Consider the following 12647-nt stretch of genomic DNA (forward strand, 5'->3'; position numbering starts at 1 on the left):
AAAATGGGTATTAGGACTGTGAGCCCAACGTGGGGCAACCTGATCGCCTTGTATCCTCCCCAGAGCTTAGAACAGTGCTTTGCACATAGTAAGCGCTTAACAAATCCCATCATTATTATTCAGTGCTTAGAACAGTGCTTTGCACATAGTAAGCGCTTAAATACCATCATTACTATTATTCAGCGCTTAGAACAGTGCATTGCACATAATAATAATGATGGTATTTGTTAAGGGCTTACTATGTACAAAGCACTGTTCTAAGCGCTGGGGAGGTTACAAGGTGATCAGGTTGTCCCACAGGGGGTTCATGGTCTTCACCCCCATTTTAAAGATGAGGGAACTGAGGCCCAGAGAAGTGACTTGCCCAAAGTCATCATCATCATCAATTGTATTTATTGAGCGCTTACTGTGTGCAGAGCACTGTACTAAGCGCTTGGGAAGTACAAGTTGGCAACATATAGAGACAGTCCCTACCCAACAGTGGGCTCACAGTCTAAAAGGGGGAGACAGAGAACAAAACCAAACATACTAACAAAATAAAATAAATAGAATAGATATGTACAAGTAAAATAATAGAGTAACAAATATGTACAAACATATATCCATATATACAGGTGCTGTGGGGAAGGGAAGGAGGTAAGATGGGGGGGGATGGAGAGGGGGACGAGGGGGAGAGGAAGGAAGGGGCTCAGTCTGGGAAGGCCTCCTGGAGGAGGTGAGCTCTCGGTAGGGCCTTGAAAGTCACACAGCTGACGGCGGAGCTGGGATTTGTACATATTTTTTTACTCTATTTATTCATTTTATTTGTACATATCTATTCTATTTATTCTATTTATTTTATTTTGTTAGTATGTTTGGTTTTGTTCTCTGTCTCCCCCTTTTAGACTGTGAGCCCACTGTTGGGTAGGGACTGTCTCTATATGTTGACAATTTGTACTTCCCAAGCGCTTAATAAATACGATTGATGATGATGATGATGATTTGAACCCCTGACCTCTGACTCCAAAGCCCAGGCTCTTTCCACTGAGCAATGTTACATAGTAAGTGCTTAATAAATGCCATTATTATTATTATTCTTATTATTATTGAACCTGTGGTTTCTTTCACAGGAGAAGGGTTGCTGTGGCAACCACACATCACTGACGTAAAGCCAACTTGGCTTGTACTTCCAATTTCCCCGTGAGAGATCAAAAAGCGATGAAATCTTTGAGGCTTGGCCAGCATGGGTCAGAGAGCCCTCTGATCGGAAGCAGCATGGTGGAGCGGGTAGAGCCTGGGCCCCGGGAGGCAGAAGGTCGTGGGTTCGAATCCCAGCCCTGCCGCTTGCCAGCTGTGTGCTCTTGGGCAAGTCACTTCACTTCTCTGGCCCTCAGTTACCGCATCTGTCAAGTGGGGGTTGAGACTGTGAGCCCCAAGTGGGACAGGGACTGGGTCCAATTCTATTGACTAATATCCACCCCAGGGCTTAGTAGTAATAATAATAATAATAACGATGGCATTTGTTCAGCAGCGTGGTTCGGTGGAAAAGAGCCCGGGCTTTGGAGTCAGAGGTCATAGGTTCAAATCCCGGCTCCGCCAATTGTCAGCTGTGTGACTGTGGGCAAGTCACTTCACTTCTCTGGGCCTCATCTGTAAAATGGGGATTAAGACTGTGAGCCCCCCGTGGGACAACCTGATCACCTTGTAACCTCCCCAGCGCTTAGAACAGTGCTTTGCACATAGTAAGCACTTAATAAATGCCATCATTATTATTATTATTATTATTAATCAATCAATCAATCGTATTTATTGAGCACTTACTGTGTGCAGAACACTGTACTAAGCGCTTGGGAAGTACAAGTTGGCAACATATACAGTCCCTACCCAACAGTGGGCTCACAGTCTAAAAGGGGGAGATAGAGAACAAAACCAAACATACTAACAAAATAAAATAAATAGATATGTACAAGTAAAATGAATAGAGTAATAAATATGTATATACATATATACAGGTGCTGTGGGGAAGGGAAGGAGAGAATAATAAAAATAATGTTGGCATTTATTAAGTGCTTACTATGTGCAAAGCATCAACATCATCAATCATATTTATTGAGCACTTACTGTGTGCAGAGCACTGTACTAAGCGCTTGGAAAGTACAATTTGGCAACATATATAGACAGTCCCTACCCAACAGTGGGCTCAAAGTCTAAAGCACTGCTCTACGCGCTGGGGAGGCTACAAGGTGATCAGGTTGTCCTACGTGGGGCTCACAGTCTTCATCCCCATTTTACAGATGAGGTAACTGAGGCTCAGAGAAGTTAAGTGACTTGCCCAAGGTCACGCAGCAGACATGGATTTGAACCCATGACCTCTGACTCCAAAGCCCGTGCTCTTTCCACTGAGCCACGCCGCTTAATAATAATGGCATTTGTTAAGCACTTACTATGTGCCAAGCACTGTTCTAAGCACTGGGGGCTACAAGGTAGTCGGGTTGTCCCACGTGGGGCTCACACTTTTAATCCCCATTTTACAGATGAGGTAACTAAGGCACAGAGGAGTGAAGTGACTTGCCCGAAGTCACACAGCTGACAAGCGGCAGAGCCGGGATTAGAACCTATGACCCCTGACTCCCAAGCCCGGGCTCTTCTCACTGAGCCACACTGCATCCCTAGTACGGTGTCTGGCACATAGTAAGCGCTTAACAAATACCATAATTATTTTTTTTTTCTGCCTCCTGACTCTGCTCATATATATTCAAGCTCAAGCAAAATACTGCCTTTCTGCTCCCCACTCTCTGGCTTTCAGGGATGATGCCTGAATACTACTACTACTACTACTACTACTAATAATAATGGTACTTGTTAAGTGCAAATAATGGCATTTATTAAGACTTTGAGCATATCACTTAACTTCTCTGAGCCTATTACCTCATCTGTAAAATGGGGATTATTATTAATAATAATAATAATAGCATATATTAAGACTTTGAGCAGATCACTTAACTTCTCTGAGCCTATTACCTCATCTGTAAAATGGGGATTAATAATAATAATGGCATTTATTAAGACTTTGAGCAGATCACTTAACTTCTCTGAGCCTATTACCTCATCTGTAAAATGGGGATTATTATTAATAATAATAATAATAGCATATATTAAGACTTTGAGCAGATCACTTAACTTCTCTGAGCCTATTACCTCATCTGTAAAATGGGGATTAATAATAATAATGGCATTTATTAAGACTTTGAGCAGATCACTTAACTTCTCTGAGTTTATTACCTCATCTGTAAAATGGGGATTAATAATAATAATAATGGCATTTATTAAGACTTTGAGCAGATCACTTAACTTCTCTGAGCCTATTACCTCATCTGTAAAATGGGGGTTAATAATAATAATAATAATAATAATGGCATTAATTAAGACTTGGAGCAGATCACTTAACTTCTCTGAGCCTATTACCTCATCTGTAAAATGGGGATTAATAATAATAATAATAATAATAATGGCATTAATTAAGACTTTGAGCAGATCACTTAACTTCTCTGAGCCTATTACCTCATCTGTAAAATGGGGATTAATAATAATAATAATAATAATAATGGCATTAATTAAGACTTTGAGCAGATCACTTAACTTCTCTGAGCCTATTACCTCATCTGTAAAATGGGGATTAATAATAATAATAATAATAATAATGGCATTAATTAAGACTTTGAGCAGATCACTTAACTTCTCTGAGCCTATTACCTCATCTGTAAAATGGGGATTAATAATAATAATAATAATAATAATAATAATAATAATGGCATTTATTAAGACTTTGAGCAGATCACAACTTCTCTGAGCCTATTACCTCATCTGTAAAATGGGGATTAATAATAATAATAATAATAATAATAATAGCATTTATTAAGACTTTGAGCAGATCACAACTTCTCTGAGCCTATTACCTCATCTGTAAAATGGGGATTAATAATAATAATAATAATAATAATAATGGCATTTATTAAGCCTTCTCTAACTTCCCAAGCACTCAGTCCAGTGCTCTGCACATAGTAAGTGCTCAATACGATTGAATGAATGAATTAATGAGTTTGGGGGTGTTTTTTTAATGATATTTGTAAAGCGCTTCCTATGTGCAAAGCACTGTTCTAAGCGCTGGGGAGGTTACAAGGTGATCAGGTTGTCCCACAGGGGGTTCACGGTCTTCACCCCCATTTTAAAGATGAGGGAACCGAGGCCCAGAGAAGCGAAGTGACTTGCCCAAAGTCACACAGCTGACAAGTGGCAGAGGCGGGATTTGAACCCATGACCTCTGACTCCAAAGCCCGGGCTCTTTCCACTGAGCCACGCTGCTTCTGCTGATTAAAACTGTGAGTCCCTCGTGGGACAACCTGATCACCTTGTATCCCCCCCAGCGCTTAGAACAGTGCTCGGCACATAGTAAGCGCTTAACAAATACCATTATTATTATTATTATTATTATTACCCCAGCGCTTAGTACAGTGACTAGCACATAGTAAGTGCTTTACAAATACCATTAAAAAAAACCCCCAAACTCATTCATTCACTCATTCAATCGTATTGAGCGCTTACTATGTGCAGAGCACTGTACTAAGTGCTTGGGAAGTTAGAGACGGTCCCTACCCAACAACGGGCTCTCAGTCTTGAAAGGGGGCGATCCCCTCCCCTGGCTTTAAAAGGTGTCGACTATTTTCATTCATGCAATTGTATTTATTGAACGCTTACTGTGTGCAGAGCACTGTACTAAGCGCTTACTAAGAGACTATTTTGCAGAGCCCATGCCCGGGGACGTCAGGGAAAGGGAGATCCCAGGCTGCAGCTGCTGCAAGAATTGGCTTGCTTCCTTCCATTCCTTCCTTCCTATTTATTGAGCGCTTAGAACAGTGCTTTGCACATAGTAAGCGCTTTATAAATGCCATCATTATTATTATTATTATTACTGTGTGCAGAGCACTGTACTAAGCGCTTCCTAAGACTATTTTGCAGAGCCCATGCCCGGGGACGTCAGGGAAAGGGAGATCCCAGGCGGCAGCTGCTGCAAGAATTGGCTTCCTTCCCTTCCTTCCTATTTATTTAGCACTTACTGTGTGCAGAGCACTGTACTAAACGCTTCCTAAGACTATTTTGCTGAGCCCATGCCCGGGGACGTCAGGGAAAGGGAGATCCCAGGCGGCAGCTGCTGCAAGACTTGGCTTCCTTCCTTTCCTTCCTTCCTATCTATTGAGCGCTTACTGTGTGCAGATCACTGTACTAAGCGCTTACTAAGAGACTATTTTGCTGAGCCCATGCCCGGGGACGTCAGGGAAAGGGAGATCCCAGGCTGCAGCTGCTGAAAGAATTGGCTTCCTTCCTTCCATTCCTTCCTTCCTATTTATTGAGCGCTTACTGTGTGCAGAGCACTGTACTAAGTGCTTACTAAGACTATTTTGCAGAGCCCATGCCAGGGGACGTCAGGAAAAGGGAGATCCCAGGCTGCAGCTGCTGCAAGAATTGGCTTCCTTCCTTTCCTGCCTTCCTATGTATTGAGCACTTACTGTGTGCAGAGCACTGTACTAAGCGCTTACTACGACTATTTTGCTGGGCCCATGCCCGGGGACGTCAGGGAAAGGGAGATCCCAGGCAGCAGCTGCTGCAAGAATTGGCTTCCTTCCTTCCATTCCTTCCTTACTATTTATTGAGCACTTTCTGTGTGCAGAGCACTGTACTAAGCACTTACTAAGACTATTTTGCTGAGCCCATGCCCGGGGACGTCAGGGAAAGGGAGATTCCAGGCTGCAGCTGCTGAAAGAATTGGCTTCCTTCCATTCCTTCCTTCCTATTTATTGAGCACTTTCTGTGTGCAGAGCACTGTACTAAGCGCTTACTAAGACTATTTTGCTGAGCCCATGCCCGGGGACGTCAGGGAAAGGGAGATCCTAGGCTGCAGCTGCTGCAAGAATTGGCTTCCTTCCTTCCTATTTATTGAGCGCTTACTGTGTGCAGAGCACTGTACTAAGCGCTTGGGAGGGAGCGGTTGCAGGTTTCCATTTCGAGACGGGCCGAGGCTCTCGATCGCCCCCTGGTGGGTTGAGACAGCGGCAGCCGCTCTGCCCTTCCCCAAGATGGCGTCCTTATCCTTCACCAAGATGGCGCGGGGGGAACCGCCCTGCCCTATTCAAAGATGGCGCCAGCGGCCATCCCGCCCTTCTCCAATGTGGCGGCCAGGACCTGAACACGCGCATGCGCCTTCCAGCTTGCAGTTACCCTCGAGTCGACCAGCAGGGGGCGCGACAGGCCCTGCTCAACCCTGCGGCCTCGACCCCGGAGCCTCCCTGCAGTTCTCCGAGTATGTGGAGGTAATAATAATAATAATAATGATAATTATTATTAACAGTAATAATAATAATAATGGGATTTGTTAAAAGCTTACTATGTGCAAAGCACTGTTCTAAGCGCTGGGGCGGGATACAATGTGATCAAGCTGTCCCACGTGGGGCTCACAGTCTTGATCCCCGTTTTTACAGATGAGGTAACTGAGGCTCAGAGAAGTTAAGTGACTTGCCCAAGGTCACACAGCAGACTTGTGGTGGAGCCAGGATTCGAACCCATGACCTCTGACTCCAAAGCCCGGGCTCCTTCCACTGAGCCACGCTGCTTCTTCTGATAATAATGACAATAAATAGTGGTATTTGTTAAACGCTTACTATGTGTCAGGCACTGTACTAAGCGCTGGGGTGGATAATAATAATAATAATGGCATTATTAAGCGCTTACTATGTGCAAAGCACTGTTCTAAGCGCTGGGTACAAGCAAATGGGGCTGGACACAGTCTCATTTGGGGCTCACAATATTAATCCCCATTTTGAACCCAATGTTGGGTAGGGACCGTCTCTATATGTTGCCAACTTGTACTTCCCAAGCGCTTAGTACAGTGCTCTGCACACAGTAAGCGCTCAATACGATTGAATGAATTTTACAGATGAGGTAACCGAGTCACAGAAAAGTAATAGTAATAATAAATAATAATGGCATTTGTTAAGTGCTTACTATGTGCCAAGCACTGTTCTAAGTGCTGGGGCAATAATAATAATAATGATGATGATGGCATTTATTAAGCACTTACTATGTGCAAAGCACTCTTCTAAGCACTGGGGGGATACAAGGTGATCAGGTTGTCCCACGGGGGGCTCACAATCTTAATCCCCATTTTACAGATGAGGTAAGTGAGGCCCAGAGAAGTGAAGTGACTTGCCCAAAGTCACACAGCTGACAATCAATGGAGCTGGCACTTGAACCCATGACCTCTGACTCCAAAGCCCGGGCTCTTTCCACTGAGCCATGCTGCTTCTGGAAAGAGCCCGGGCTTTGGAGAGGTCATGGGTTCTAATCTTGCCTCCACCACTTGTCAGCTGTGTGACTTTGGGCAAGTTACTTCACTTCTCTGTGCTTCAGTTCACTCATCTGTAAAATGGGGATGAAGACCGTGAACCCCATTTGGGACAACCTGATTACCTTGTTTCTACCCCAGCACCTAGAACAGTGCTTCGCACATAGTAAGCGCTTAACAAATACCATATTACTATTATTATTAATCTAGACAAAGAGGTTACAGTTTAGAGGGGGAGCTACAGTCAAGATGACTTGCAGTGAGCCATCCACACTCTCTCCTGGTCTGGTTATATGTATATATGTTTGTACATATTTATTACTCTATTTATTTTACTTGTACATATCTATTCTATTTATTTTATTTTGTTAGGATGTTTGGTTTTGTTCTCTGTCTCCCCCTTTTAGACTGGGAGCCCACTGTTGGGTAGGGACTGTCTCTGTATGTTGCCAACTTGGACTTCCCAAGCGCTTAGTACAGTGCTCTGCACACAGTAAGCGCTCAATAAATACGATTGATTGATTGGTTGTGACCAAGGGTATATATTGTGAGGCAGGGGGGCAGGGATAAGAAAGCAGGCTTGGAATGGTATTTCTTCATGTGCCCTGCCTCAGCAATTAACGGGTGACTGTCTCTATATGTTGCCGACTTGTACTTCCCAAGCGCTTAGTCCAGTGCTCTGCACACAGTAAGCGCTCAATAAATACGATTGAATGAATGAATGGTATTTAGTTTACTTGTACATATTTACTATTCTATTTATTTTATTTTGTTAATATGTTTTGTTCTGTCTCCTCCTTCTAGACTGTGAGCCCGCTGTTGGGTAGGGACCGTCTCTATATGTTGCCGACTTGTACTTCCCAAGCGCTTAGTCCAGTGCTCTGCACACAGTAAGCGCTCAATAAATACGATTGAATGAATGAATGAATGAATGGTATTTAGTTTACTTGTACATATTTACTATTCTATTTATTTTATTTTGTTAATATGTTTTGTTCTGTCTCCTCCTTCTAGACTGTGAGCCCGCTGTTGGGTAGGGACCGTCTCTATATGTTGCTGACTTGTCCTTCCCAAGCGCTTAGTCCAGTGCTCTGCACACAGTAAGCGCTCAATAAATACGATTGAATGAATGATATTTATTTTACTTGTACATATTTACTATTCTATTTATTTTATTTTGTTAATATGTTTTGTTTTGTTGTCTGTCTCCCCCGTCTAGATTGTGAGCCCGCTGTTGGGTAGGGACCATCTCTAGATGTTGCTGACTTGTACTTCCCAAGCGCTTAGTCCAGTGCTCTGCACACAGTAAGCGCTCAATAAATACGATTGAATGAATGAATGGTGTTTATTTTACTTGTACATATTTACTATTCTATTTATTTTATTTTGTTAATATGTTTTGTTTTGTTGTCCGTCTCCCCCTTCTAGACTGTGAGCCCGCTGTTGGGTAGGGACCGTCTCTAGATGTTGCCGACTTGTACTTCCCAAGCGCTTAGTCCAGTGCTCTGCACACAGTAAGCGCTCAATAAATACGAATGAATGAATGAATGTGAGACACCCACATCACTCTGCCAGTCAACTGTATTTATTGAGTGCTTACTGTGTGCAGAGAACTGTACTAAGCACTTGGGAGCATACAATACAACAATAAACAGACCCTCAGTGAGCTTACAGTCTAGAGCGGGAGACAGACATTAATATAGGCAAATTACAGATAAATACGAAAGTGCTGTGGGACTGGGAAGGGGGATGAATAAAGGCGCTGCAGAGAGGGGTGGGAGAAGAGGAAGGGAGGGTTTAATCAGGGAAGGCCGCTGGGAGATAAGGCTTTGAAGGTGGGGAGCGTCATTTTCTGTCGGATATGAGGAGGAAGGATGTTTCAGGCGAGGGGGAGCAATCAATCAATCAATCAATTGTATTTATTGAGCGCTTACTGTGTGCAGAGCACTGGACTAAGCGCTTGGGAAGGATGTGGTTGGAAGGTGGGCAGCAAGATGGAAATACAGTGAGCCGGTTGGCATTGGAGGTGGTGAAGTGTGCGGGCTGGGTTGTGGTAGGAGAGTAGTGAGGTAGGAGGGGGGCAATCAATCAATCAATCAATCGTATTTATTGAGCGCTTACTGTGTGCAGAGCGCTTGGGAAGTACAAGCTGGCAACATATAGAGACAGTCCCTACCCAACAGCAGGCTCACAGTCTAGAAGGGGGAGACAGAGAACAAAACCAAACTAACAAAATATAATATATAGAATAGATAGGTACAAGTAAAATAAATAAATAAATAGGATAGGTGATTGACTGCTTTAAAATAGATTGGGAGGAGTTTTTGTGTGATGCAAAGGCGGATGGCTATCGGAGATGAGTTCCTGCCAAACCTCCTCATCATTATCAACAAGCAATCAAGCGGTAGTAATTTATTAGGCATTTCTGCACATACTGTACTGTACTCAGCACTTGGGAGAACAAAATGGTGTTTGTGGACATGTTGCTTGCCCTTAAAGTGCTTGCAATGGGAGATACGAATGAATGAATGAATGAATGAATGAATGAGTGAGACGCGCACATCACTCTGCCAGTCAACTGTATTTATTGAGTGTTTACTGTGTGCAGAGAACTGTACTAAGCACTTGGGAGCATACAATACAAGAATAAACAGACCCACTCCCTGCCCTCAGTGAGCTTACAGTCTAGAGCAGGAGACAGACATGTAGGCATGTTCCTTGCCCTTAAAGTGCTTGCAATGGGAGATAACTGAGATCCGCTATAGGAAGGGGGAAGCAAAAGAGTAGAAAATATGAGTAAAGATGTGCTCTGAGGAGTCGGGAAGAGGGGCTCAGGTGATAATGAAGTAGCAGTAGTGAGGGAAATGGAGTTTTGTTGTCCGTCTCCCCCTTCTAGACTGCGAGCCCGTTGTTGGGTAGGGACCGTCTCTATCTGTTGCCGAATTGTACTTTCCAAGCGCTTAGTCCAGTGCTCTGCACACAGTAAGCGCTCAATCAATACGATTGATTGATTAATTGAGCCCGTTGTTGGGTAGGGACCGTCTCTATCTGTTCCCAAATTGTACTTTCCAAGCGCTTAGTGCAGTGCTCTGCACACAGTAAGTGCTCAATAACTACGATTGAATGCATGAATGAATCAGGGAAGGCCTCCAGGAGAAGTGCAGTTTCAGAAGGGGGCAGAAAATGGAGAGAGCAGTGATATGAAGTTCTCTGTGGGCAGGAATGTGTCTGTTGTCCTCTCCCAAGCGCTTAGTACAGCGTTTTGCACACAGTAAACGCTCATTAGTCTATTGAATAAATGAATGCGTGAATGAAGCGAGGAGGGAAGGATGTGAGCGAGAGGCCGGCGGTGAGAGAGATGAGAACGAAGGCCAGTGAGGAGTTGTGGGGGGGCCAAGTGTGTGAGCTAGGGACTTCCCAAGTGCTTAGTACAGTGCTGTGCACACAGTAAGCGCTCAATAAATACGACTGAGTAAATAAATACGATTGAATGAATGACTAGGGGAAGAGGTGAGGGGGAAGGAGGGAAATAACAGACCGGTGGTCGGTGGGCGGGAGTTTCTTCTTGATGTGGAGAGGAATGGGCGACTGTTAGAGATCTTACAGTCTAGAGGGGGAGACGGTGATATAAATATATACATACACAGGGATGTTGATATAAATATATATATATATATATATATATATATATATATATATATATATATATATATATATATATACGTAGGGTTTTCCCCCTTGATGAGCTCACAGCCTCGTGGAATCAGCAAGCAAACAGGGCGGAAGAGATCCACTGAGGCCCGCCATGCACATCCCACCTCTGACACTCCATGGATCCAGTCGGCAGATCGGACACAATTCCTAGCTCTCACAGGGTTAAGGGGAAGACTACTTAACAGGTACGCAATCTTAAATAGGAAACAGGCTCACAAAACTCATCATTTTTCATTTTTTAAAATGTTATGGCATTTGTTAAGCACTGTGTGCGCTGGGTGGATACAAGCGGATCGTGTCAGACACGGTCCCAATCCCCATCTTACAGATGGGGGAACTGAGGCCCGGAGAAGTGAAGTGACTTGCCCGAGGTCACACAGCAGGCAAGTGGTGGAGCCAGGATTAGAACCTTTCATTAAATCGTATTTATTGAGCGCTTACTGTGTGCAGAGCACTGGACAAAGCGCTTAGCACTGTACTAACCTTCTAACTTACAGGCCCTTGCTCTAGTCACTACACCATGCTTCTTCTCATAACGTACCCGTAGCTTCCCTACGGGAAGCTCAATCAATCAATCAATCAATCAATCGTATTTATTGAGCGCTTACTGTGTGCAGAGCACTGGCCTAAGTGCTTGGGAAGTACAAGTTGGCAACATATAGAGACGGTCCCTACCCAACAGTGGGCTCACAGTCTAAAAGGGGGAGACAGAGAACAAAACCAAACATACTAACAAAATAGAATAGATATGTACAAGTAAAATAGAGTAATAAATATGTACAAACATATATACATATAATGTATATATGTATGTATATATATATATGTATGTATATATATATATGTATGTATATATATATATATATATGTATGTATATATATATATATATATGTGCCCCCTGTGGGGCTCAGTCTCAATCCCCCTTTTACAGATGAGGGAACAGAGGCCCAGAGAAGTAAAGTGACTTGCCCAAGGTCCTATGTGAGCTTGTTGTGGGCAGGGAAATGTGTTGATTGTTGTACTACTCTCCCCCAAGTGCTCAGTACAGCGCTCTGCACACAGTAAGCACTCGATAAATACAGCTGAATGAGGCAAGTGAGAGCCAGGATCAGAACCCAGGCCTCCTGATTCAACAGGCCATACTGCTCCTCGGATTGGAGATGTCGTGGCTCAATGGAAAGAGCCCGGGCTTTGGAGTCAGAGGTCATGGGTTCAAATCCCGGCTCCGCCACTTGTCAGCTGGGTGACTTTGAGCAAGTCACCTCACTTCTCCAGGCCTCAGTTCCCTCACCTGTCAAATTGGGATTAAGACTGTGGGACAACCTGATCACCTTGTAACCTCCCCAGCGCTTAGAACAGTGCTTTGCACCTAGTAAGCGCTTAATAAATGCCATTATTATTATATGTCCCAAACTGAGCTCATCTTTGCCCACAAATCCTCTCCGCCACCTTACTTTCTCACAACAGTTGCCACTATCACCACCTGTAATGTGGCTCTCAAATGGGCCACCTGCCCATTATCCTCAAATCCTCATATTCTCCCACTTCTTCCTCCAC

The sequence above is a fragment of the Tachyglossus aculeatus genome, chromosome 5, assembly GCF_015852505.1.
Source record: "Tachyglossus aculeatus isolate mTacAcu1 chromosome 5, mTacAcu1.pri, whole genome shotgun sequence".
Taxonomy (NCBI): Eukaryota; Metazoa; Chordata; class Mammalia; order Monotremata; family Tachyglossidae; genus Tachyglossus; species Tachyglossus aculeatus.